Here is a 26,721-nt window from a genome sequence, read left to right as displayed (position 1 = left end):
TGCCCTGCAGCCTGAAAAGGATTTTCAGAATACCATGCTGTAGATTTGATGAACACGTCCACTCCTCTTTCTTTACATGCTGCATGCTTCAAGAGGGAAGATTTCCCAAATAAAGGATGATCATCCCAGCTTTGGGGAGCCAAGAAACCAAGACATCACAAAGTATTCTCATGTGGCCCTTGCAAGTCTCCATGTCCCTTTTAAATATCTGCAGCTTATGAGGGATGAGTGAATATCTGGAGAACAATTCTGAAAGGGCCAATGAGCCATATGCTATCGAACTGGTTATCAGCATCTCCCTTAAATTTTCTTTCTGCTCAACTGATATTCATGGATTTTAATATGTTTGGCTTTGCACTACCTTGTGAGATCTTTGAGAACAGGAAATAGGTCTTCCTCCTTTCTATGGATTTAACACCTAGCATAATACCTGGAACACAGTAGCTTCTATCTAAGTGTTCACTGAATTTCCTATATCAGATTCTTGCACATTATCATAGGGTTATGATAACATATCTGGAGGATTTATCCCTTCACTGTAACTGAAAAACAATACTCAAAGTAGTGTTATAAAGAAAGTGAAATTTTCATGTATACATAGGTATATGAACTACAATCAGCCAAAAGGACCCATTTTCAGTTAGAAAGTGACTTTAAACCCTGAAATAAAAGATTAAGCCCCACATGATAATCAGACCTTTATTTTTATGTTGCCTGATATTTATACCATTTGAATTAGAAAACTTACTTTAAGAGTATAGGAGAGGATATTTTTATTGTTTGTGTTAATGAAAAGTGAAGATCTACAACTTTTTGAAAAAAGTTTTTTTTAAAGATTTGAGAAAACAAGCAGGCATGAGTGGAACAGAGAGAGGGAGAGGGAGAGAAACTCAAGCAGACTCCTCACTGAGTGCAGAGCCTGAGGAGAGGCTCTATCTCACACTACAACCTAAGACCACCACCTGAGTTGAAATCCAGAGTAGACACTTAACCGTCTGAACCACCCAGGTGCTCCTGAGAAACAATCTTAAAGGAATTTTGAATGAGGTGATCTAATTCCACGATGTGTAGGTGCAATATACCTTGGCTCTGAAATTCACAAAATAATTCTATTACATATCATGAGTGACCTAGGCCCTCAGGAAGAACACATAGCATCTGCATATATATAACCTCAGCCTCAAGAGCATCTTAAGAATTCAAAATATAAAGTCTTGAAAATAGGCTAGAGGGATTCTGGGTGGTTCAGTGGTTGAGCATCTTTCTTCGGCTCAGGTCGTGATCCTGAGGACCCGGGATCAGATCCCACATCAGGCTCTCTCCGCAGGGAGCCTGCTGCTTCTGCCTATGTCTCTGCCTCTCTGTGTGTGTGTCTCATGAATAAATGGATGAAGTCTTTAAAAAAAAAGAAAATAGGCTAGATATGTGTTTGTTAAGAATACAGTGAAACACATGACTGCTTTAAAACCCTTTAACAATAAAACTCCTAGAAGAATTCCAATCAAACTAAATAAGCTATTGACCTTGAAAATATTATGTCAACATCAGAGCATTACAAGTCTATATCATTAATGTCTAAGATCTTTGGACAAACCCCTTTCAATCATTTTAAGCTAGCTAACCCTACAAAATACCCACTGTGCAAAAATAAGCAAATTTAAATTTTCAGAACCAGTTTCCTCATCTATAAATAAAAAGTAATAATACATACATCTAAGTATTGATATATGATTTAAATGAGATTATATGATCAACATGTCAGGAACATCAATAAACAATTTACAATAAATCTGTTTTCTCCCGTTATGCCTTCTCCATATGGACATTAAGTTAAATGTCACAACAAGCTGGGAGAATAAAGACTGCATAGAAAACAAAAGATTCAGGGTCCCTGGGTGGCTCAGATGGTTAAGTGTCTACCTTTGGCACAGGTCATGATTCCAGGATCCTGGAATCAAGCCCCAAGTCGGGTTCCCTACTCAGCAGAGAGCCAGCATCTCCCTCTCTCTCTGCTGCTCCCCCTTGCTTGTGCTCACTCTCTCTCTCTCTCTGTCAAATAAACAAAATCTTACAAAAAGAGAAGAAAATAAAGAGATCCAAAAGGAGCAAGGGGATAAAGGAGCAAGGGGATAAAGAACCAGGAACACTAAATAATCAGGTTAATGCAAAGGTTAAGAGGAAGAGATAGAACATGATAGGACATTTTTCTTTTTACTTATGTAATGTCTGGTTGTCTCATGGTAGCTAAGATGAAAGCTTTGCTAATTTGTACTGAATGCCTACAAACCAAAGTGTCTCTCTGTCCATTTGTGCAAATCAGTTTAAATTTTCCTCCCTAAAACACATCTATGGCTGAGATAAAGCAATAAATATGTCAGTTCAATAATCCTAACAAGGGGGAAAAACAAATATAAGAACAATGCTTCTGGCTTCAATATGACTAGACTTCCCAGGGCAAGCCTGGGAACTTAACTGAGAAATGACAGTCTCAGCCTACCCAATCTACATAAATGAATTGTGTTGGCTTAGTCAGTTTCTTCAACTCTATATGCATCAAACAAAAGATAAAGGCTAATATTTGGGGGGACAGGACAGTTGAGTTGATCTAAATTGCTTGATCTGACTTGTATTTAGTTTGTACTCTTCAACCATATCTAAAGAAGGAACACATAATTTATTTTATTTATTTTATTTTATTTTATTTTGGGAAAACATAATTTAATTCAACAGGCATTTAATCCCTGTAAGGCACTGTGTTAGGTTTTAAGACAAGTAAACATATTATGGAAAAAATTTACTCATATTTTAAAATACTTGTAGTCCATACTAACTCAAAGTCTAATCTGATCCCTCGCTTGAGATTTGGGGGTTAGAATCTCAGTCGATTAAGTCCATATTGAGAAGCAATAGAATTTTTAAACAGCTTCTAACATGCAAAAGAAACAGGTTCTGCAGCCCAGATAATTTAAGGGTAATTATTTTTTTTAGTTACATAAAGCGACATTTGCAGACCTCTAATTGCTCCAAATTTATCTGCTAAAGAGTCATTATGATCCATTTTTAACCCCTCTCTGACATAAAGAACTAATGCTATAATTGAACTGTGTCATCATTGATCTCAATTCACAACCATTAGAAAAGCTGGGTTTTGCCTGGTTTCACTGCAATTGTACCATTTTCCTCCTAATCACCCTCATGCCTGCAGATATGCACTGTGTAGCCCAGAGTTGTTTAAAGCCCAGCCAGATGCAGTGAATGACACCCATAGCCTAGTAGACTATTACTTGCAATTTTCTCATGTGCAGAATAAGAAAAAAAGTACAGACATCTCTATTTTTAAAGCTCATTTTCTCTTTCATTCTTTTTGGCCCCAAAGGTCTTTTATAGTAACTTAATTTAGTTTGCTTACTCATATCTGTAATAGAGATAAGAGAATCAAAGGATTTTAGGTCTGTCCCATCACTGATGCTAAATATGTCCAACTAAGTCTCACTCTGAAGGGATAGGAAACCCATATAAGAAATTACATAAAAGAAAATGTACAGAGCAATTATGCTTAAGCCTTTGAATTGGAGCTATGCATTAAAACCACTCCAATACCCTCTAACATTTGCTGTCATCTTCAGCCCTAACCACAAAATGAACAAAAATATCTAATTCAGTGGGCATTTAGTTGATCAAATTGTTGGATGCTACTGCTTAATTTAGGAAGTCATGTTTTGTTGTTGAGCACAGGTATATGTTTTATCATGACGTCTGTAAAACTTAACACTTAAATCTAAAGTTTTGCTTTGTTTTTAAAGTTCAGAAGCTGCTATAGCACCAATACAATCCTTCCTTCTACCATAAAAATGATTTCACAGAGAGGGAACCTCTGCTCTAAAACCAGGGACCTAGCAATGAAAAAAAAGAGCAGATAGGAGGATCAGGAACACTGGCTTCTGACCTCAGCTCCCCCAGCTACTGGCCTATGCTTCCCTTACTCTAAGTGTCAATGTTTTCATTGTAAAAGAGGGAGCTGAAATAAATTGGGTTTAAGTCCCTTCTGACTCTAAGATATTTAATAAAGAACTACATGGAATCATCATTAGTTTATTGTGAACACAGCATCAAGGAAAAACAAGGATGGAGACTAGTTAAAAGTGATAAACACTGTTTTCATTCAGCAGTAGTTTTTGTGATAGAGAAAACCAGTGTAACCAGAGCTCAAGTCCATTGAAACAGAAGGCAGGAGACTTTCTAAACTCGGTAATCAAAGGTCTTAACAGGTAGAGGGGTTCATCCCTATGACCAGACCATCTGTGTTTGCTAATTAGAACTTCCCCAGAGAAGAAATAAACTTCTCATATCTTTATGCCAGCGGGTATAATAGTGCAAGTTGGAGCAGGGTGCCATCACAGCTTTTTACCAGCCCTTCCTCAGGAACTGGGAAACAGTGAGCACTCTCTCTCCAAAGAGGTTGCTTCCAGGTCCTTAAGGAGACAATTTTAGATGGAAGAAGAGTTATGGCTCAAAGAATAGAAAAAAATTTATAATTGTAGGCATTCTAAGGGGGACTAGAGACAAGCAGTGACACAGTCTTAAACTGCTAGAAGCTATGCTAGAGTTTGGACAGAGACAGATTGTCAGTAGCAGTGGACCAGTTCAGGACGTTCATAACCATCTGATGTCTTGGAGAAGACGAAAGCTCAGTGAGAGTATGGTCTACTGACGTACAGAACCACATTTTTAGAAGGTACAAAGTCTGTTCATGTAAGTTTTTGGTTCTGCCATATATATGGACTCTTAAAAAAAAAGTTGGCCCAAAAATATCTTAGTCAATGGCTCCATCTAGCTTTATTATAGCACTGCCTTGAGTCATTTAAATACATATGTATAACTGCATTTCTCTTAAATTCATTAACAGTTGAAGTTTAGCCAATTATAATACTATCTGCCCTCCAGAAAAATGGATCAAGGATCATACTCAGAAAGGCCACAATGGAGAATGACAAGCCCATTTAATTTATATCAAGAATCTGAATTCTTCCCATTTTTTTATTACCTTTTCTAAAATAAGGTATTTCAAACAAAGATCTTGAGAGGGCATTTCTCTGTACAGTCTTATTTAGCTTTCATGAAAAATTTAAATGTGAGTTTTTGTAAATGCAAATGAAAATATTAAAGGTGCTCAATATATTCATAGAGCAGATTGATATTTTTTCATGCAATAATGCTAATGTGCTGTGCCCTCTGCAGCAGTACCATAATTAAACCTGTTGGCATTTCCATTTTAAACTTAGTCATAAAAAATCCCTCTGAGCAATAATGCGCCATTTCAAGACTCAAACCAGCAGTTTCTACTGTTTAGGAACAATATTTGAGAAAGTTTTAGCAGGGGGTCAAGTTCTAATAAGGCAAAACATTTAGCAGAATTTTTTTCTTTATTTCACCCTAGATGCTTGTTTGCCCTCTGAAAACTAATTTAAATCTAAATGTGTGATGTTTATAAATAGGGCAGACATGCAGCTGGTGAACTGCATTCAAGCTCCCATTGAAAGAGAAAACATAGTTTGTCATACTGGTGTATCCAGTTTTGTCAGAGCTGGAGTTTAAGTGAATTGAGAGGGTGGTGTTCAAGAAAGTTAAATTACAGGTAAACATTTAAAATGAAAGTATTTAGAATGAGAAAAATAATCACAACCAATAAAGTTTGAAAGGCTGACAACTACAACACATGGGGTACCTGGGTGGCTCAGTCAGTTAAGTATCTGACTCTTGATTTCGGCTCAGGTTAGGATCTTTTTAAAAAAAAAATTTTTTTTTTTTTAATTTATTTGACAGAGAAAGAGAGAGCACAAGCAGGGGGAGCTGCAGCAGGAGAAGGAAAAAGCAGGCTCCCCACTGAGCAGGAAGTCTGATATGGGGCTCAATCCCAGGACCTGGGATCATGGCCTGAGCCAAAGGCAGATGCTTTGAGCCACCCAGGTGCCCTCCGGTTGTGATCTCAGGAGCCACAGAGTCTGTTTGAGATTTTTCTCCCTCTCTTTGGCTCCTCCCCCAGCTCATGTCCAGGCACATATGCACTCTCAAATCTTAAAAAAAAAAAAAAAAGAAAAAGAAAAAAAAGAAAAGAAAAGAAAAATAGGGCACCCCGGGTGGCTCAAAGGTTTACCACCGCCTTCAGCCCAGGGCGTGGTCCTGGAGACCGAGGATCAAGTCCCGCATTGTGCTCCCTGCATGGGGCCTGCTTCTCTCTCTGCCCGTGTCACTGCCTCTCGTTCTGTGTCTCTCATGAATAAATAAATAAAATCTTAAAAAAAATACTACAACTATAAAATCCAGAATTACCACAAGATGTGCTTATAAATTAGTTTCATCCCCATTAATACTTTTCTTTCTTAACCATTGTGGCTGTATATACTCTTTAATCAACTGCATCATAGCACAGATTTGATAATATTTATTATGGAGTGAATGAGTCTTTTCTCTACCATTAGAGTTGGCAAACTTTTATAGAAAAGGCCAGAGAGTATTTTAGGCTTTGCAACATACGGTCTCTCAAATTGAATAGTTTTTCAATTCTGTTGCTGTAGCACAAAATCAGTGACAGACAACATAAATGAATGAGCAGGACTGTGTTCCAATAAAAATTTTTGAATCCTATGTAATTTTCACAAAGGAGTAAGATTCTTCCCCTTCCCCATATTCTAAAAATGTAAAAATTATTCAGTTCATGGACCATACAAAAACCATAGACCATGGTTTGCTAATCTTTGTTCTACTTCAATTGACATAAGTCTGTTTATTATTGATAACTTTTAATAGCTACTTTGAGTCTCTCAGATCATTAATGTATATTTTAAGATAGCTATAGCTATTGAATCTGAAAAACTTCCTTTTATATAAAAGCATTAATTTTTTCTCTGCTGTGACTAATTTTAAGTGTTCTTTGAATTGATACTAACCAGTTTGCCATTGATAACCTCAATGCAAACCTCAATGTATGAGTTTAAGTATCTTTGTTATGGTATTTTACATTAAGTCACCAAGAAATTTTAATATTTTCCTTAAGTGTTTATGCCATTCACTCATAGGATTCAATCTAAGAACCTATTCACCACTTCTATTAAGAATTTATCACTCCCTCTTAATTGCTTTTGCTATGCTCTGAAAAAATTTTGGTTATAATTATATGCTTAATGTTAGCATAATTTCTTTTGATTTCATCATTCACTTTAATCACTTTGGTTCATATTTCTGCATTTTTTAAATCTGAAATTTCTCTCAGTTCCTTAAAAATCACTTTAAAGAAGACAAAAGGGACTCATCATATATATCTCCCAATCGATTCCAATCTTTCATGTTTTATGGAAACATTCCAAATAATCTTCTCAAGTCACTCAATAATGTCTTTTTGTGCCAAGATGCCAGGTCAGTTGGCATGATGGACAGCAAAAGTATGCCAGGAAGCCATGGCTATGCCAGAACAGTTAGCACTCCCTGAACTGTACATAGAATTGAATGAAAACCACACCAATATGTCCCAAACTCAACCCAATATATTTCCAATTTGATTATTCTTTAGCCAGATGCCAAAAGTATCTGTAGCCACTCCGATAACCAAACAATGTAAGGGAAATAGGTAATGGAAGGGAGAGAGTTTGTAAAGACAAATTTTACCAATTACATTATCATGCTAAGACCTGGGTAGAGCTCCTCTCCTGGCCTTGAGCTTGTCTTCATTAGTCTCCTGGTCAATTCACCTATGGTTCCCAGGAAGTCTGTCATGCAGCTACCTAATAAGCAGTCTCCTGCAGTACCACCCACCACATTCTCTTGACCATTCCACAAATGGCCAAAGTTAGACATTAACTATGTAGTATTCCAGACGAAGCTAATGAGAACACATGTAGTTCAGCTTACAATTACAAAATTTTTTTTTAAACACAGGAAGTATAATCAATAGTTTTGAAAAAGAATAGATTTGAAAAGTCATTTGCTGAGATCTACATGTGATATGTATGCTTAGGACATTTCATTTGACAAAGCTCAGTAGAAAATGTATATCACAATCACACATAATTACTGATTCTAACTTAATTATGTGATTGTACATATTTATTTACTCTAGGAACTAAACAAATATAGAGTAATTAAACAGCATAACAAAAAGGCTAAATTTTCAAAGGAAAACAAGAAACTCACAAAGACTCCTGCATGTAAAAGAACATTAAAAAGGTCAATTACAAGCTTACAAAAGCAGACTATTCTGATTTAAAAGATAATTACAGTCAGCTCATTGTCTTTCTCTACTATACTAGACATTCTTTTCACTCCTGAAAATGAAGGAGAGTTTTGGGTTTGAGTATCTCCACAGCTTAGAAGGCAACCACATAACCATGCTCCTAAAGATCTCCATAAATCCCCCCTGTGTAAATGGAATCATTTGAGGGTTAATTAATCTGCTGCTCAAACCTCTCTTTGTCCTTTCTCCTGAGTTCTTTTAGCCTTGGGGCCCTCATAAAATACATTTCTGGTCCTAGATCTACAAGCTTTTGAATGTCTATTGTTTTCCTAATATAAAGCTAATAGCTTTTTTTTCAGTATTGTGATTATCCATGTAAAGGATAATTAACTCCAAGAAATTACTATTTTTTAAAAGACTTAGACACTATGGCAACAGTACAGGTACACTGAAGTGTGTTTTACATCCTATTAAGCTAAATACCATATTTAATTTTAAAATACATGTCCACAGGTCTGCCTGGCTTTGAAAAATATAAGAACACACAGATAATTTGGAATAGAAATATTACTCACATTACACAGAAAGTAGTTCACTAATTTTTGGTATTTCTAAATTATAAGCTAGCCTGTGACATTTAAAATATGGTTTACTTTAAAAACTATACACAGAATAATGAAACTGTCTCTCTCTTCTTCATGCCTTTATCAATCATCTTTATACAAACCTCTACCCTGTAGCAGTTAAGTCATGTTCCTAAGACTGACATTAATTGAAAGACCAAAATAATAATATTCTCATGAATAAGTATTATGGGGGAGATAATTACCTATCATAATTATGTTAAAGAGTTAATTTCTATGTGTAATTCTATTACTAAATAACAATTTACAAACACTGTAGAGCTTTAGGGAATATGTTTGGAGAAAATGCTTAATTAGGCAATGGTGTGAATTTTGACATATTTCTTCATGGTTCATAGAATACTCTTGCTGACACAGATCAACAGTTTGATGAAGAGAAAATCTTATTCTTTCAATACTAAAAACAGTATTATAGGGTCACAATATGGTGAGAAACAAAAAAAAATTTTTATTTAATAAATGTCATCTTACCCAGTAAACCAAAATTAATAGCACTAAAAAATAAATTCACACTAAAATATACCACTCACAAAATATGATGGATAAGAACAACTTCGAATCTAAGAAGTTCCCCACATTAGTCAGGAATAAGCTTGGGGCATAAACATGTTGCTTCAGGGAGTCTGAGGCAGTTCACCCACCGCTTCACTGACTGTCAATATTGGCACTTACTGTGCTGTGACATTCCAACCAGAGAGTGTACTAAAGCTATGGACTCATTAGACAGGCCCCACAAAGGCCACCAAATAGAACTTGTGCTAAAGAGTTTACTTTCTTTGTTTTTTCTGCACAATTCTAACAAAGACATTAATGTAAATCACTCGCATCACATTGGATTTTTCAAGCTTCTTATAGGTTAAATCCTAAAAGGTATCAATTTAAATATTGACACTGACAATTAGACTGCTTCAAATTTAATAGTTTAGTTACTTCCTTATATTCCAATATTTAACAATTTCTTATTCCATAGGTACACGTGTGAGGTCCATTCCTGGACCACTGGGAGTTCTACGCCACCAGAGCAATAGCAACGAAAACTGGTTTGTCTTCTCAGTCACCCACATTGGCCAAGAGGCCATGTTGTAATCAGGTTCAATCACAGTATTGCTGTAAAATGTGGACTCTCACAGCACGTATTCTCACAAATTTCTCACTAATGGACCATTATGTTCGAAAAGGAAGAGGTATTCAGAAAGTTTTGTGACTCAAATTTAATTTGGTCTCAGAATCAGAGCTGTTCAAAAGTGAGTACATCCCCATGAACTAGAAACCCTTGTTAGTCTTCCCCACGAAACAACTTAATTGCCCAACTTAATTGTTTTCATCAGACTATCGCACCAGAAATATTATCAAGGGAATAGGTCAAATAATTGCTCTTCCGAGCATCCCAAAACTGCCTCGTCAACAATTTTCAGGGTGCTAAGCTGGCAGGACATTTGTTAATACCGATGAAATGAGGTTACAGGAAACATAGAAACAAGACCCATGTGCCACATTAAAAAAGAAAGCAAAGGATGGCCATGTTTTTGCCTACAGTTAGTTCTTTAACCAACCAATGGTGTGACTTACAAGGCTCTAGGCTCTAATAGTCTCCCCCTACCAATACTTTTCGTTTGATTCTTTAATATGGATTGATAGTTGATGTGTTTATTCACATCTTATATAAAATTGAGAAAATATCTTTGAAAAGCTTATTCTTTTTTCTAGTAACATATATCCTAAAAACCATGTACAGTTGACCCTTGAACATAGGTTTCAACTGCAAGAGCCCACATGTATGTAGGATTTGTTTTTCCCTCAATAAATATAGTACAATGCTGTAATTCTCTTATAATTTTAACATTTTTTCTAGCTTTATTGTGATAATATAGCATATAAGACATAAAACATACTAAATGTGTTAATCATCTGTTTATGTTATAGGTAGGGCTTCTGGTCAACAGTAGGTGATCAGTAAAGTTGCTGTGGAGTCAAAAATTATGCATTGATTTTTAGGGATGCCAGGGTGGCTCAGTCGGCCAACTCTTGGTTTTGACTCAGGTCATGATCTCAGGGTCCTGGGATCAAGCTCTCATTGGGCTCTGCACTCAGCAGGGAGTCTGCTTGGGATTCTCCCTCCCTCTCTGCGCCTGCTTACTCACTCTAAACCTTAAAAGAAAAAAAAAATATACATCAATTTTCAACTGGTGGGTGGTTAGCACTCCCAACCCCCTGGTTGCTCCAGGGGCTACTATAGTTGCTACTCAAATGTAGCTTTACCACAATTCTCTTTTCAAACACAATATTATCTCTGTTTGGGGTTGTAATTTGTAAGTCACCTTGGAAGAAGAAATCCCTACAAGCCTGTAGTTCATTCTTTTGTTCAGCTGCCAAACCTCCATACAGATGCCCATCCCAGTTAGAATAAATTATTGGAATTCATGTTTAGGGTTCCCAAATATCTTATATAATCAGGTGGAGACCCCTAAGTACTATGATGAATAGTTTCATCACTATCATAGGCAGCTGAGTGAATCCATGATGGAAATAGGTGATGGATTATGTTTTATAAATTTAGAATAGTAAGAAGGTTTTAAGTACACAGTCAAGAGTCCATTCTAAAGCCATAGGACAAGCATGATGACTTTTATGTAGGACAATGGGGAGATCTATGAAAAATATTACCCTGGCTTAGTATATTTATTAAAAATGTAGAATTCAATCTTTCACTTCTAAGAATAGTAAAAGCTTCTTTCATTCAAAATTACTCAAATAAGTCATTTAAAAAAATTCTTGAAAAATAACTTGCTTTCAAGAGTCATTTTATCTCCTATCATCACCAGATGATAAAACCAACAGAGGTCTTGACTAGAAGTCTTGATTGGGCTTTGTTGGGAAGGATTCTTCCCCTCTCCCCACCAGATTAGACAGTTATAATTCCTAGTTAGAGGCCAGAGGCCTACTGTCCCATCATCTTTTTCTTTACACCACAAACCACGTTCATCCACCCAACCTTCTTAATTTGCTCAGGGTATAAAAATACTGGATCTCACATTCAGTTGTAGGTTTAGTATATTCTAATCTATCCAGTACTGCTATGCTTATCCTATGTATTTTAGATGACTGGGGCAAGGATGGTGTGATTTTTCTTCTTGGTTCAGCACCTGATCACTTGGGCCACTCAGTGCACTGACACCGAGTGACATAGGATGCTTCTGTTGATGTAAATGTTCCAAGAAGAGCAATGTACAAAGCACGGCTATAAAGTAGGTCTCAAAGAAAGGGTTGGGTCCTGGGAATCTGTATTTAACACACCCCATGTGATTCTGATGCTGGTTAGTGGGAACTAGGTGTTCTGAAATACTGTTATTAAGAAGTCACATCCAAGCATCAGCATCATGGCTTTCTATGCAAACTTTGAACATTGCATTTGCCATAGTGAGCTTGAGGTTTTTTCCCTTCTAAAAGGGATTTAGCAACTTGTCCTTTGAGAGATTTTCACAAAGCAATGTCCAAGAATTTGAAGTTTGTGTTGCTGAACAGAATCAAAGAAAAGCTCCCTATGATTCAAAATGCATGACAGTGAAATACAGGGGTACTCTGCTAGGTGATTTACATATATTTTCTGGTTTAATCAAAGGGTTACATGCTTTCTTTGACATGGATCTTCAAGAATGATTTTATGGCAGACTATGCACCAATTGACAAGGATACAGCAGTGAACACAACATACAAAATCCCTCTCATCACTGAATTTATCTAGTGAGAAACAAAAATAGACATATATCATACATGAAATGGGACAAAGTCCCAGAGACAAAATAACTTGGGAGAAGGGAAAAGACAAATGGGTAGGTTACAGAGTGGTCAGGGCAAGGCTCTCAGAAAAGATGCCCTGGGAAAAAGGAAGTGAGGGACATGATTGGATTAGATTCTTGATTTATGTTGAAAATCTGGCCAATAGGCTATACCAATAATTCAACTGCAGGAGAGAAAGGAAAATTAAGGATGACTCCAGAGCCTTTGTTTCTGAACAGAAACAATGAAGTTCCCATTTATTGACAATATAAAGGATGGTATTATTATACTTGAATTCTTTCTTAAAGATTAGGAAATATAGGTTCCCATTGATTATGAACTTGCCACAGGTAACAGCTTGTACTGTGGTGGAGGTGGCTTTGAATGGAGTCTGTCAAACTCTGGAGCCTACATAATCATAAAAGCAGCTGTAGGACACCCCCCCCTCCCCGCCCTGCAGTATTCTGGCTTTGAACATAGCCTAAAACCTAAGAATGATCTAGATGGGGAGAGAACTGGATCACTGTATCTGTGCATAGTTTTGAGAGCACTGCCCTACCAATCTATTGATACCACTCTGCACACTCCCTAAACAAAGCAAAGGGACCTCCTGTTCCCTTGGCTTGACATTTCAAAGATTCCTGCTGCTCATTTTTATCTATATATAGGCAGGTCCAGCCCCAGGCAGGTGCAGGATGCAGAACAAATCTCAGTGCCTGTTCACTATACCACCACCCTCTGGCATATGGTATGTGGGTGGAATTAGGTTAAAAAGAACATCAAGGACAACCTTGGAGGCAAAATGAAATCATCACCAAAAGGAAACAAGCGGTAGAATAAAGAGGGAATGCTAGATGATAAAGACAGTGTTGGAGTGCTGATTATATGTATAAGGAATCTGCAGCTGACCATCTGTCCATTGTTTTTTCAAAGTTTCTATGTAGACAATTAAGTTTCAGGCTGGGGAGAAGAAAGGCAAAAAGCATGTACTGATGATCTGCTATGAGCCACACACTGAAATAGGTCCTTTTATATACATTTTCACAACACCATGTGGCATTTTCTGTATGATGCCATTTTTTTTTTTTTTATACATGAGGTCACTGGGGTGGAGACTTAACTCTGTTATACAAGATCAGTCTGTAACTTCCATGAGGGCAGGACTATCACTGCCATGTTCATACTGCACCCCCAATCCCTAGTGCCTAATGGCCTGGAATTCTGGGGATATAGATTCTTGAGTCAATGGTTTTTGTGTGTGTGTGTGTGTGTGTGTGTGTGTGTGTGTGTGTGTGTTTTAAGTAGCCTCCACACCCAGTGTGGAGCGCAAGGTAGGGCTTGAACTCAGGACCCTGAGATGATCAAGACCTGAGCTGAGATCAAGAGTCTGATGCTTGACTAAGCCACCCAGGTGTCCCAGTGCTTCCCTTTATTTCCATTTCTGGCCATTGAAAGAAGAAGGTCAAAACAAAGACAAAACAAAACAGCAAAACAAAGAGGAAGGTTTTAGGATTCCCAAGGCTGCTTCCGCTATGCAAGCAGCTGTGTTTATGAGCTTGGGGAAGCAGAGCCAGCCAGCAGGAACACCCTCCAGCAGTGATGTTTACCATCTGAAGGGCAGCTAAGGATGGAAAAACTGGGAGAGGTGGGCAGGCATTCCTGGATAACTATAGTTCGCCTACTCTCAATTTCAACAGGAAAAGGGAGACCACTTTTAAGCAGATAGTTGTGTCTGCTCCACAAAGCACTTCTCAGAAGTCTGTCATCCCCCCAAGGGTTCTGGTTCTGGAGTTTCAGTTCTGGAGCACTGCCTCCACCACCAAGGCTTTTCAGCAGCTGGTAGAACCACTTCCTGTTCTTTGCCACCTGCTTCTGAGTCACTGGTCTTTACATTTCTGAAGTACACCCAAGCCCCCCCTCCCCAAAGGCCTAAATTCATTTGTTCCAGTACCATTTATTCTGAGCAGAGACACTGATTAAAAATACAGAAGGTAGCATTTACAGGACACAAGGAATTGTGCAAAAGTCTATCCCTGGATACAACAATTTTGTAAATGGAACTTTTTCTTCTGTATTTACATTCCTACCCAAGTAATTTGAGATGGATTTTTTCCCCTGCACTAAAAAATAAAGACCTGGATCCACCTGTGTTAACAAAAATTGCCCTTTATCATGGATTCAAAATAAACTCAGGCAAAATCCAGCAGCTGTACTCAGTTGCTACCTGGCTGGAAACAACTCCTATAATTTTCAACTTTAGAACAGTAATTCAAAGCACCAAAACTTATAATTCTCTAAATATTCAAGTTCGACGGAGTAATGATCCTCCCATTAGGCAATAGCATTTCTGATTCATCTACAAAAAAATGTACAACCCAACATATTTCAAAATTTTTGAGTAGGACTTAACTCATAGTTGTGAATGATTCGTCCTTGGTATATTTGTGATACCACTCCTATCTTCATACAGTGTTTAGTATTAGCAGGAGAGAAAATAGGACTGCTTTTGTTGCTGGTAGCATTTGTTCCACTCTGCTCCCGAAAAGCAGGTTTCCCTCCCCACCACCCTGAACCCATGTCCCTTGGCCATACCCTCTTCCTCCCCCATTACAACATATCCTTGTTTTTTAATTTTAACTTTTAATAAGGGAGCAATTTTCAAATCCTAAGTATAAGAAACTAGTAGGAGGCAATATGTTTGGTATTTCGCTCAATAGACTGTAGGGAAGGGCAAGATGTGCTTAGAAAGGAGAGAATACCCAATGCCATTTCCTTCTTTTATTCCTTCATCCTACAGAAAAAAAAAGGCCCTGTTTTGCTGCACCCTTCACAACCTGAACAGAAAGATAAAAATAGCACCAGCTATTACCCGCAGAGACTTAAAAACAGTGACTTGGTAATAACAAATCACTACCAATCACATCAAAGGCACTTGTACTACACAACTGGTGAATCCATTGAATCCATGTACATCTGCTTGTGTATTTGTCATGTACAATATTTGTTATATTTTGCTATTCAGTTTAAATACCTGTATGCATGTGAAGTAAAAAGACATCTATGTAATTTAAGATTTTATTTATTCATGAGAGACACAAAGAGAAGCAGAGACACAGGCAGAGGGAGAAGCAGGCTCCCTGTGGGGAGCCCAATATGGTACTCAAGCCCAGGACCCCAGGCAGATGCTCAACCACTGAGCCACCTCAGGTGTCCCAATATCTAATAATTCAGGCCAGGTTAAGCCATTATATCTTCAAGTAGGCTCTTTAGGCTTCTGGTTTTCACTTGACATTGTTTTGGTTTGGGCTTGAAATATCTTCTTGGCATGTATACATGCAGAAAGTCTGGGATTTCATGGGATTTCACAGAATCATTTCTGAATCCATTTTTGGTAAATGGTTGGCAAAAGATCAAAGAAGGGATCTTCCACCAAGTGATGGAAAGGAGAACTGGGGGCTCTCCAGTCTGAGTGCCTTCCCCCCTGTCTTCCTTTAACTTTTCTTCTCACTGGGACCCAGAACTTTTATACATAAAGTTTTCTAAGTATCAATACAGACCTACTGAGTAAGCAGCTCTAAAAGTGAGGCTTAGGCCCCTAGTTTTTGTTTTTTTTTAATCCTTTTTAGATGATTTTGAAGTGGAGGAAGGTTTAGGACAAGACCTGTTTGCCAGTAAGTCCCCATCTGTTACATCCCTTATTCTGAAAGCAGATAATTGCTATCATTTATTAATTTATTAATAATGCATAGGGTTTCTTTAGCTAAGGCCCAACTAGAAATTCTAGGCTGAGAGGCGTGTGTATGTGCACACACACACACATGCACACACGTGCACATACCATGGTTCCTTGGTTCCTTGTGATGATTATTTGGGGTTATTTATCTGAGCAAAGTAACATCCTGCCTTGGTTAACCCTTCTTTACTTAACTCTGGTGTCAACACACTACCAAAGTCTGGCATATTTCCAATCCAGCATCCCCAGAAGCAACTAGCTCTCCTTTCCCCAAACATGAGGATCCTTGTTTCTCCATCCAAAAACGTTTCCATTTAGCCTTATGAATTATTGATACCCCCTACCATTAAAGAACAGATGCTTCAGGTTCCATGTTTCCTTCTGCACTATATAATAAATCAAGCATTGTGCTATATTTTTATGCCCTTTACAATTATTCTTCTTGGAATACATTGTATTATTTGACCAGAATTGGGCTGTGATTATAGGAAATCATGGGAATACGCCATGCTCAGCAGCCTTTTCAGGGAACCCCTTCTATCCACACCACTCTTTATGCCTGCATGTCTTCTTCCAACTCCCTTTAACACTTCACAGGCACAGAATGCTGGCCCTAAAGTCTCTCACTTTGACAATATACTACACTTGTGGTACGACAAAAAAAAATGTAACACTAATGTTCCCAATAAATGTTAACACCAACTCTTCCTGAATGGGAAGAGTGAAAGTAACATGTTCAAGAGCACCTGCATGAAACACATGCTTTCTGGGAGAAAATGTGAAAATTAGATATGGAAAATCCTTGAGATAAGTTTTCACAACAATTAAAGATGAGATGGTGAAGAAGCAGAGTCATTCACATTAAACAAAAGAACAGAATAGTTGCCTTTGTCAGAAAGAAACACTTCCCCATTAGAATTACAGCCTGTAGCCACTCTTCATTCAGAGCTCTGCAAACCCAGTCCATTGAGAGATGGTTCCAAGGAAGTTACCTTTTGGCAGAACACAGGGACTGAAGTTATGCAAGAAACACTCCTTCCTACTTTTCCTCAACAGCCATGGATTGTTCCCTATTAAACTGGCCAAACACATCTCTTTTACTTCTTGGAGAATTGAGAAGAATATCAATCTGTTGTGTACACAGTTTGCAAAAGAGGAGAAAGTCCAAGAACCAGTCTGTTGCGATAGGACATGCTGTGGGCCTAATGTTAGGGCCCAAAGTTTTCTCAGCCTTTAAGCATTCCTATTTGCCTTGGAGGAAATGCAATCATAAGAGTTTCTGAGTGGTGGTGGTAGCAATAATGACATGTATGTACATGCATGCACATGGAGAAGGGCAGTGCATGCTGTTTTATTTTACACTATAAATAAGTTTGTGTGTTTCACAGTACTGCTTAAGAATTACCAAAAAAAAAAAAAAAAAAGATACCATGGTCTCCTGTTCCTGTGAGAACAAAGATCAGAATCTGAATTCATTCAAACCCAGACTTCCATGCATTTTAGAACAATTAATGAAGTTAATGCGTCAATTTATTTAAGTGCATTGAAATAACCTTTATATCTTGTTTCAGTATTGCCAGACTGAAAAACTAGGTTCTACAGTCAAAATTTATGAAACACCTGCAAATTACTTTTCAGGATTCAAAGACATTACACTAGAAGCTGATTGGTTGAGACTCAGAAGCAAGCATCCAAAAAAAAAAAAAAAAAAAAGAGATGAAGATAGTATTTAATGAATAGAAAAGGAAAGTAGGAAAGTAAGTGTTTTCATGGTCTCTTCTTTCTTCCTTCCACTAACCCCTACTAACCTCTCCAATCAGAATATCACCAACACAACCTTTAGCTGCCCCTCAAACTTCAAGCCTTGATATAAATCATAAAGACTAAATATTTTCTTCTGAAATAATTATTTGAATTCAATTTCCTGATTAAGAATAGCCTGAGTCATGTTTAACCAAAGAGCCCATACAAATTGAGGAGACTGAAGATTAATACTTTTACCTTTAGTGTCTAGCTTATCTAATATATATATTCTTTCCTAATATACTTTCTAGGACTATTCGTTTCTAAGTCTCTGGATTAAAGGCATATAAAGTCCGACTGGAATTGATGTTGGTAGCAATTCATTTTCCCTCTAGATAAAATGAGTATTTCAACTTAAGAAACCAACATCTAAAAAAGGAGTTGGCATTCTTTTTGCAAACATGTTCCCAAAGTTTGGTAAGGCTTAAAATTTATCCATCTATGTATCATTTGGTGAAAAATAAGTTATTGCAATAAAATGCATTGTTAATCCAAACTGGTCAACACGAAAGACTAAAGATTTAATGAATACCTTCTTACTGTATTTGGTTTTAAGAAAACTAAATGTAGGATCATAAAAATCTTTCAGTGGGGAAAATGGTTTACAAATGATCATGTGATTCTTAACATCCAGCATAACACTGCCTCATATGGCACAGAGAGGATTTTAACTAATAAAGGAAATATATTTTAAAAGTTATTTGAAAACTCCAAAGAAAATTGATCCGATTTTCTAGTGCCTTAAGTTATATATCAAATTGCTTGGGGGGTGGGGAGTATTACAGCTCTGCCTCAATTTCCTTAAAGAAAAAAAAAATCAAACTTTCTATTCAGGAGTTAAAACTATTTTCTTACAATCGTAGAGCATTGTAGCTGAAAAGAATCTCATGGGACTTTTCCAACCTCTTAATATTTACAGGTAAGAAAACTAGGGGCCAGATAATTTAAGTGGCTTGTGGTCATCTTCATTGCTAGCTTTTTAGAGATAGGTTAGATCAAGTCTTCTTAGAGATAGGTTAGATTCAAGTCTTCTAAGCTTTGTAGTACAGATTTGCTTCACTCAGCGGTCAACCACAAAGGTTAGAACTTTCAACTGGAAAGTGAATAGTCATAGTCAACTACTTCCAGCCCCCATGGTTACACAAGGAAGGGAGTTCAACAAACACTGCCGGCCTTTGCTCCCAGTTTGGAGCAGGAATTACAATGCCCATTTCTCTTACTTTCTCCACACATCATGGGCTGCCATTGTCAGCAGAAGCAGGCAAAGAAAGTGAAACACTTTACCTGTGTTTTTTCTGAAGACAGATAATCTAGGAATTCAGGAATCTTGTTTGTTCCAACAAAAGATTTGTCCAAAAAAAAATTGCTAACTGCTATCCTTAAGAGGACTTTTGTTTGGTATCATGTTAGCGAGGCTTAACACAATGTAAGGGAACATTGGCCCGGCAGCCATGAAGTGAGGTATTGAGACACATGAAGTTGCCAGATCAGAGAGGGGACACAGGCAGTTAATTATTCTGCTCCCCTCTTCTTTAAGGAAAAGCGCCTCCAGACTTAAAGAAAAATGAACCAGAATTTTGATATATTTGTAGTGAGACAAAATCTAGTTACTCTAAATAGAGGGAATTATCTTGCCAAGTATTGAACCATCCTGTAAGTTCAATCAAGAACCATTTGTGGTCATCTATGTGCAATCAGGGGAGAAAGAAATTTGAATAGACTAAAGATACAAAAATTCTTGGCTCAAGTTTCAAAAACATAACTTCTAGAAATCATACACTGTTCACATTGACTCCAATCCCTGATAAAATTCCATAATGGATTCACCTAGTTGATTTCAAGAACTGAGCAAGCTAACAATTCACTAAAAATATTAAAGGGATTTTGTTTACTTGTTTTGAATCATGCGTCAGGAAAAACTATAGAGGAAACCATGATTTTGCCATAGTCTGACTCTCTTATGATACACTCGAGGCCACCACAGAGGAATGTGGCTTGGATAGTAGTAGTGTTGGAGTCTGTTCAACTATACAGAACCTTTCAGAAGCTGTTAGCAATCCAGAAAAAAAAGGGGGGGGGGAACCTACACTCCATATCATGATCTACAATGTCCTACAGAGCCGACCCCACCTACTTCTCTCCTGGGTTCACTAAGCTTCAGTCATGCTAGTGACTTTCTATTCTTAACCAAGCTCATTCCTTCCTGTTTGCATCTCCTATTTCCTTCTGCTGGAATGTTCTCGCAGCTCTTTGAATAGCTGACTCCTTGTCAAACTGAAGGCATTGTTAGATGCCACCTATTCAGAAACTCCCTCTAAATTCGATGGCCACCTACCCAACTCTGTCATTTTCTACCCTGTTTCCTACCACACTATTTTCCATCTCCTCCATGAAGATTTCAGCTTCGTAAAGCTAAGACCTTGTTTATTTATTCACCAAGCCTCCACAGGGCTTAGCACAACACCTAACACATACTAGGCTTCCATGAGCACTGAATAAATTAGTAAACTAATGAAATACAACCCTATATTGCAACATCATAGCTTCTATCTGGCATTTTAGAATACAGTATTTTTATCAATGTCTTATTTTGAGGTATAGAAGGCCGGGGTCTTTATTTGTTGTATTTTTTCCCATTATACCAGGTAAATACACTACATGCTGAAATAAGAATTCAAAGGGCCCTGAGGGAGTAAGAGGACAAACTTATGCAAGGAGAGGACAAAGCAAAGGTACATGAAACATTTGTACCTAGAATCAAAGGAATTGTGTGTGCCAGCATAGGACAGGGCAACTTGGTTTGTTATCAGGATTTGTAAGAAGTACCTTGAGTCTTAGTTCATCGCAATTTTGTTATGTACCAACAGCATGATGTATTAAAAAAACACTGGAGACTTGAAATCAAAAGTGGTTACTTGCAGACCAAATTATATACTTGTTCAATTCTAGACATTAACATTTTAGAAAACAGGAAGAAAAAAAAAAAAAAAACTAGGGCACCTAAGTGGCTCAGCCGTTGAGCATCTGCCTTCCGCTCAGGGCATGATTCCGGGATCCGAGATTGAGTCCCATATCGGGCTCCTTGCAGGGAGCCTGCTTCTCCCTCTGCTTGTGTCTCTGCCCACCGGCCCCCCCCACCCATCTCTCATGAGTAAATAAAATCTTTAAAAAAAATCTAGATGTAGTTGAAAGAGAAAAATGATTATGAGTATAGGGGCCAAGGACAGGCTGCCTCAACATGGGCCACTTTGACAGGAAGATTATTTTTTACTTAAAAGAAATCAAAACGCAGCAGATGCAAGGGAAGCTCTGTTACCTCCTCCACAACTGCCTAAAAGAATTTAGATAGGAGAACCTGCTCCAGGGAAAGAACTTTCAGCATAGAGAACTACATTATAATGTGAACTATGTATGATAGGGAGGAACCTAGCAAGGCCACTCTAATCCAAGTCCTCTGTCTTGTTTTTGAAAGGCCTAGCAAATATATACCAAAAATTTACTTTTTCATCTTTCTAGAAATTGCATTCTTTCCCCTCAAAGTCCCAAACCCCTATACCCACATTACCATTCATGGTTTTTTCCCAGTTTGATATTTAGTTTTTAAAGATGAGCAGGGCAGAGTGGGGCAACACACTGAGCAAACATAGGGGTGGTAGGGGGAGGCAAAGGGAGACAGAATCTCAAGTAGACTCCATGCCTTGCATGGAGCCCTTCGTGGGGCTGGACCCATGATCTTGAAATCATGACCTGAACAGAAATCTGGAGTCAGACATTCAACCGACTGAGCCACTCAGGTGCCCCAGTTTGCATTTTTCTTTCCTACCATTGATTACTAACAAGGTTATGACCTAGCAGTAAAAAATTAAGTAAAATCTCAAGATTTAAAACCAAGAAAAACTAAATCACATATTTTGACCAGATCCTGGAATATTTCCCAAATAAACAATTATCACATTCCATATTTCAGAAAAAAAAGACTAAGGATTCATGCCATTAATTTACAAATATATCTAGTATGAATTCATGAGTTTGATCTATTTTTCAATGAGACTGCCTCTCTTAAAATGCTCTTTTTCCCCCCAAATGTTTAAAGAATTAAAACACCCTTATTTCTTAAGCAGTTGAGGGTCTTACTATTTAAAAAATGCAGCAAATCCAGATTCAAAGTATATAGTCATTATAACTAGTCATCACCACTTGTTCTCCACTGAAAATGGCAAATTCTTCCCTGGGTCCTCCTTCCAGTGGCTCCTATGGACCACAGAGGTTGTTAACCTCTAGATGTTCTATCCCAACATAGCTCTATTCAAAGTTCTGTGAAAGGCATAGAGCCCTAAGACAGTAAAAATCCCATTTTTAAGATTTTTTTTTTTTATTTGCAAGCATGGGCATATGGTAGAGGGAGAGGGAGAAGTAGGCTTCCCGATGAGTAGGGAGACCATGCAGGACTCAGTCCTAGGACCTGGGGATCATGACCTAAGTTGAAGGCAGATGCTTAACTGACTGAGCCACCCAGGCACCTCTAGTCTCCTTCATTTTAAAAGGACATACCTCATTTTATCAGTCTTTGGAATGTTTATGTATATGTGGATTCCACATACATAATCTTTATTTCTCCTGTTAGTCTGTCTTACGTCAATTTGATTCTTAGTCCAGCTAGAAGGATCTTGAAGGGCAGGAAATTCTTCTTCTCTTATAAGAGGCATGGAAACTACCCTCATGATAAATGAATCTGAAGCTGTTGCAAGTAGCCTCAAGTAGAAGTTTTCTGATACTTTATAGTCTCAAAATATGTTAGATTATTCCATAAAAGAGTGAATTCCTTGTCAATAGATTTCTGCTTCATGATTAGCAGTTAGGCTACAGTGGAGAAATACTCACAAACCAAACTTATTTGGTTAATGACGAATGATTTACAGAATCATAGCTGAGCTTCTATACTCCCTAGTTTTAATCTGCAAATAATTTTAGTATTTAATTATATGTTGGTGGACCATGAAGACCCCCACTGGATGGCTCAACAGATTTAGAATAGCTTTGTTGAAATGTTCCTGAAGGCTGCCTTTTCACTCCACTCACTAGGCAACTCTAGTTAGGTCTACTTCTCAGGGATGCTGGTAGATATATTCTTCTCCATCATGAGAAAAGCGTATCTCCATTCTAAATGTTCATTATGGTTTATGTATTTCAGTGTCATGCAGTTTTGATTAGCATGAGTCAGCCTTTCCAAGTCTATGAAGTGCTGAACATAGTAGGGAGGGAGACCATGGGCTATAGTAATAACACAACATAATAGTACCTCGGGTAGAAAGCCATCTGGCCCTCATATGTCCACACTATTACTCCCTCCTTAAGTTCCATCATTCTGTACTGACTCCATACTTCAGCTATTTAGCCTAGAGAGTATAAAGAGTATAGAGAGAGTATAAAGAGATGTTTGATTTCTGGGTATGAATAAGAACCACTGACTAGAAGGATAATTAAGAAACCTACAGGTTAGAAGGTAAGTCAGAGTGTTACAGAGCATACAAGCTGATATGGAAAGGAAATGTTCCAAGATCAAAGGAAAAGATAGCTTTAAACAACTGGGTTATTTTAACCTCAAAAGCAAAGAAGCAGGACTCTTTCATAGGGACAGGACTGAGAATGAATAAGGTTAGTCTGAAGTTTGCCACTTGGAGAAAACCTATGTGATGATCTGTAGGCCTGAAATAAGTCTACCTTCACTAAAGATTCAGTGGAAAGGACTTCAGAGGAAAACTCCTAAGTGACACAGACATTCAAGAAAAGGCTGCTAAATCAGATTCATGCATTTAACTAGGAAGATGACAATGAAGCAGTATTCATCTGTGCACATTTTTGGAAGTAAAAAACTCCTGCTTTTCTTCCAGAAGAGTGGAAGGAGAAACTATTCCAAGGCTGGCTTGAGTTAGAACTCAATGAAATGCATCAAATACACAATGGAACATTCAAAAATCAACGGAATCTTCCTCTCCTTGGCTGTGAAGGGGCTCTTGAATCATTTTTTTTCCAAATACTATGTGACCCAGGGTATCAGCAGTCCACAGACAGTGGACGCATCGCCTTGCATTTCTTTATGCTTACTTTGTGTTTGGGAATGACACTGACATAGCACAGACTTTATAAATGATACATAAAATGAAATGTTCTTGACCAGTGCACAAAGAGAATATCATTATGGACTGCTCTGTGATTCTTGTCACTGTATATTCAACTCACAGCTGTGAAAAACCCATGCTCTGAGTTCTTAACCAATAATTGCCCCTCAACCTACTTAAGTCAGTTGCTTATGTTCTAAAATATATTAGCTATCTTGGCTCCTTTCATTCCTTAAATATCTACCCCAAGATGAGCCATGATCTGAGAAATAAGTTATGCCCACATACACCAATATTCTTGTTGATTTCATTAAGAAGGAAACATTTCATTTCTTTCAATAAAAGCTTTTGAAATCTGGATAGGAAAAGACTGAGGCAAAGAGAAAGAACAAAGTAATGCCATTTGGCTTTCTGGTTGGTATATATGGTAGGTACACTCAAGTTCTCACCTGCCTGGTGACTTCAGGGCAAGCATCCAGCTACTTCCTCAGGCTTAATTAAATCTGCAGCTGACCTGCAAAGAAAGGGATGTGTGTTTGCCATCTAGAGATAAAAAAGGAGGCCCTGAAGATTTGTGACCAATATCAGATATTCTAACAAGTTGGTGCTAGAGACAGAAATTAAAAATTGTTATATCAAGTTCTCCCAGCCACTAGATTTTAGCCTTCAGATGATATAGCAGCTGACCAATGATCAGTGACATTTTTCCTACACATGTATATATGTTCCAAGTGACAAAAAAATAGATTTTTAAGTATTTGACAAATAAGCACATTTTGTGTGTTTCAAAACATTTAAGCATACAAAGCATTGCTTTGTATCATGAATAAAAACTATGAAGTCCAATTACAGGATCTGAGCTGTTGGCAGTGCTTGTAACAGAAGAATTAAGGATGGGCCCAATAGCCTATTCAAATGAGGATACATGAGCCTTTTTTCTTACCACTAACTTTTGAGAACTGCTATTTGTAAGACATCTAGGACCTAATTATTTAGGTAAACAAGGGTGGTCATTTGCTTAAGGAAAGAAAAAAATCCATTCACTCACTAGCTATGCCACTTCATCACTTACTAACACCTTTTTCTAGCAGTTTGTGTATTGCCTGGCTATAACAAAGAGCTGGAACTAAGAATCAATGAAATAGTAAGAATCCATTTTCAAATCCCACAAAGGAACCCAGGGCAAACTTTAAAACAAATACAACCTACTGTGTGAAAAAGATTAATTCCCAGACAGAAGTAATGAGAAACAAAAGCTAGGAATCTCATTTATAGAAACCACACTCACCTCTTCTGAAAAGGCACCCACTGAGCAGTCATGGGCATAGCTCTCCAGCCTGTCAAAAGAAGGATTGGGGGCAACCCGGGTGGCTCAGTGGTTTAGTACCACCTTTGGCCCAGGATCGAGTCCCATGTCGAGCTCCCTGAATGGAGACTGCTTCTTCCTCTGTCTGTGTCTCTGCTTCTCTCTCTCTCTCTCTCTCTCTCTCTCTGTGTGTGTCTCTCATGAATAAATAAATAAAATCTTTAAAAAAAAAAAAAGAAGAAGAAGAAGAAGGATTGGGCAACCTTCCTGGATCTGAAGGATCCTAACAGAGACCTTGGTAGTGGTTTTAAAGACAATGAGTGGTGGTCACATGGCTATAGGTCCTCAACCAGGCTACTTATCTTGAGATTCATGGACTTCATACCAAGGGCTTAGAATTCTGCTCAGTGACTGAATTCACAACCTGACATGGTTCTGTGTTGTCATTAACCCACCAGAATAGCTCAACTCACGTGTTAGCTTCTGTCATCTTCAATTTAAGGATATCTAGCATGTGCCAGATGTTTAAAGCATGAAAATCATAGGTGGATTTAAGAGAACTTAATTTTGAGGTTTAAAGAAAACCGGGAATATCTGTGGAAACATGTTTGTTCTCTTTGAATCATTTTAACAAATGAGAGGTTTATGGCAATTTGGTAAACCTAACGCACATGGCTGGAGTTAAAATACATTCCTCCCTTATTTTAATTCAATTCAGAGTAGCCCACAAGACCCTAAAATTCTTATTATAGGCATTCTATAATTGGGTGTTTTTATATGGTATGGGAACTGAGGAGGATCAAGAATTTTTCCTTAGCATAAAGACTCATTTTGCCCTGCATGCTAAAATGTTCTTTTCCTCATTTCCCTTAGGTAGATTTGCAATGGTGTTTTAACATCTGAAACTGCCATCCATGAATTTGAATTTCTGCATCATTAAATGGGCAACAAGCTAGCGCTAGTGGATGAAAATATGAGCTGGAAGAGAACACCACCATATGGAATGATGATCACATAATGAACCAAGCAACCCAAGAACTGAATTAGTCAGGCTACTTAGAAACACAAAACAAGGTTATAGCACTCTTTTGAAATTACTACACTCACAAATG

At 37.7% G+C, this 26,721-nt stretch overlaps 1 long non-coding RNA gene across 1 annotated transcript in view; it reads right to left on the bottom strand.

Moving 5' to 3' along the window:
• Positions 1-26,721, bottom strand: part of LOC119872698 — a 75,196-nt gene that overhangs the window by 12,390 nt on the left and 36,085 nt on the right. Inside the window, exon 2 of the long non-coding RNA XR_005361709.1 lies at positions 24,753-24,817. This is a non-coding gene — a long non-coding RNA (uncharacterized LOC119872698). The remainder of the gene's footprint in view (positions 1-24,752; positions 24,818-26,721) is intronic.

This window comes from Canis lupus, chromosome 7 (assembly GCF_011100685.1).
Source record: "Canis lupus familiaris isolate Mischka breed German Shepherd chromosome 7, alternate assembly UU_Cfam_GSD_1.0, whole genome shotgun sequence".
Lineage (NCBI taxonomy): Eukaryota > Metazoa > Chordata > Mammalia > Carnivora > Canidae > Canis > Canis lupus.
Note: the sequence above shows the minus strand (reverse complement) of the source record. Positions and strands in the feature narration are given on the sequence as shown.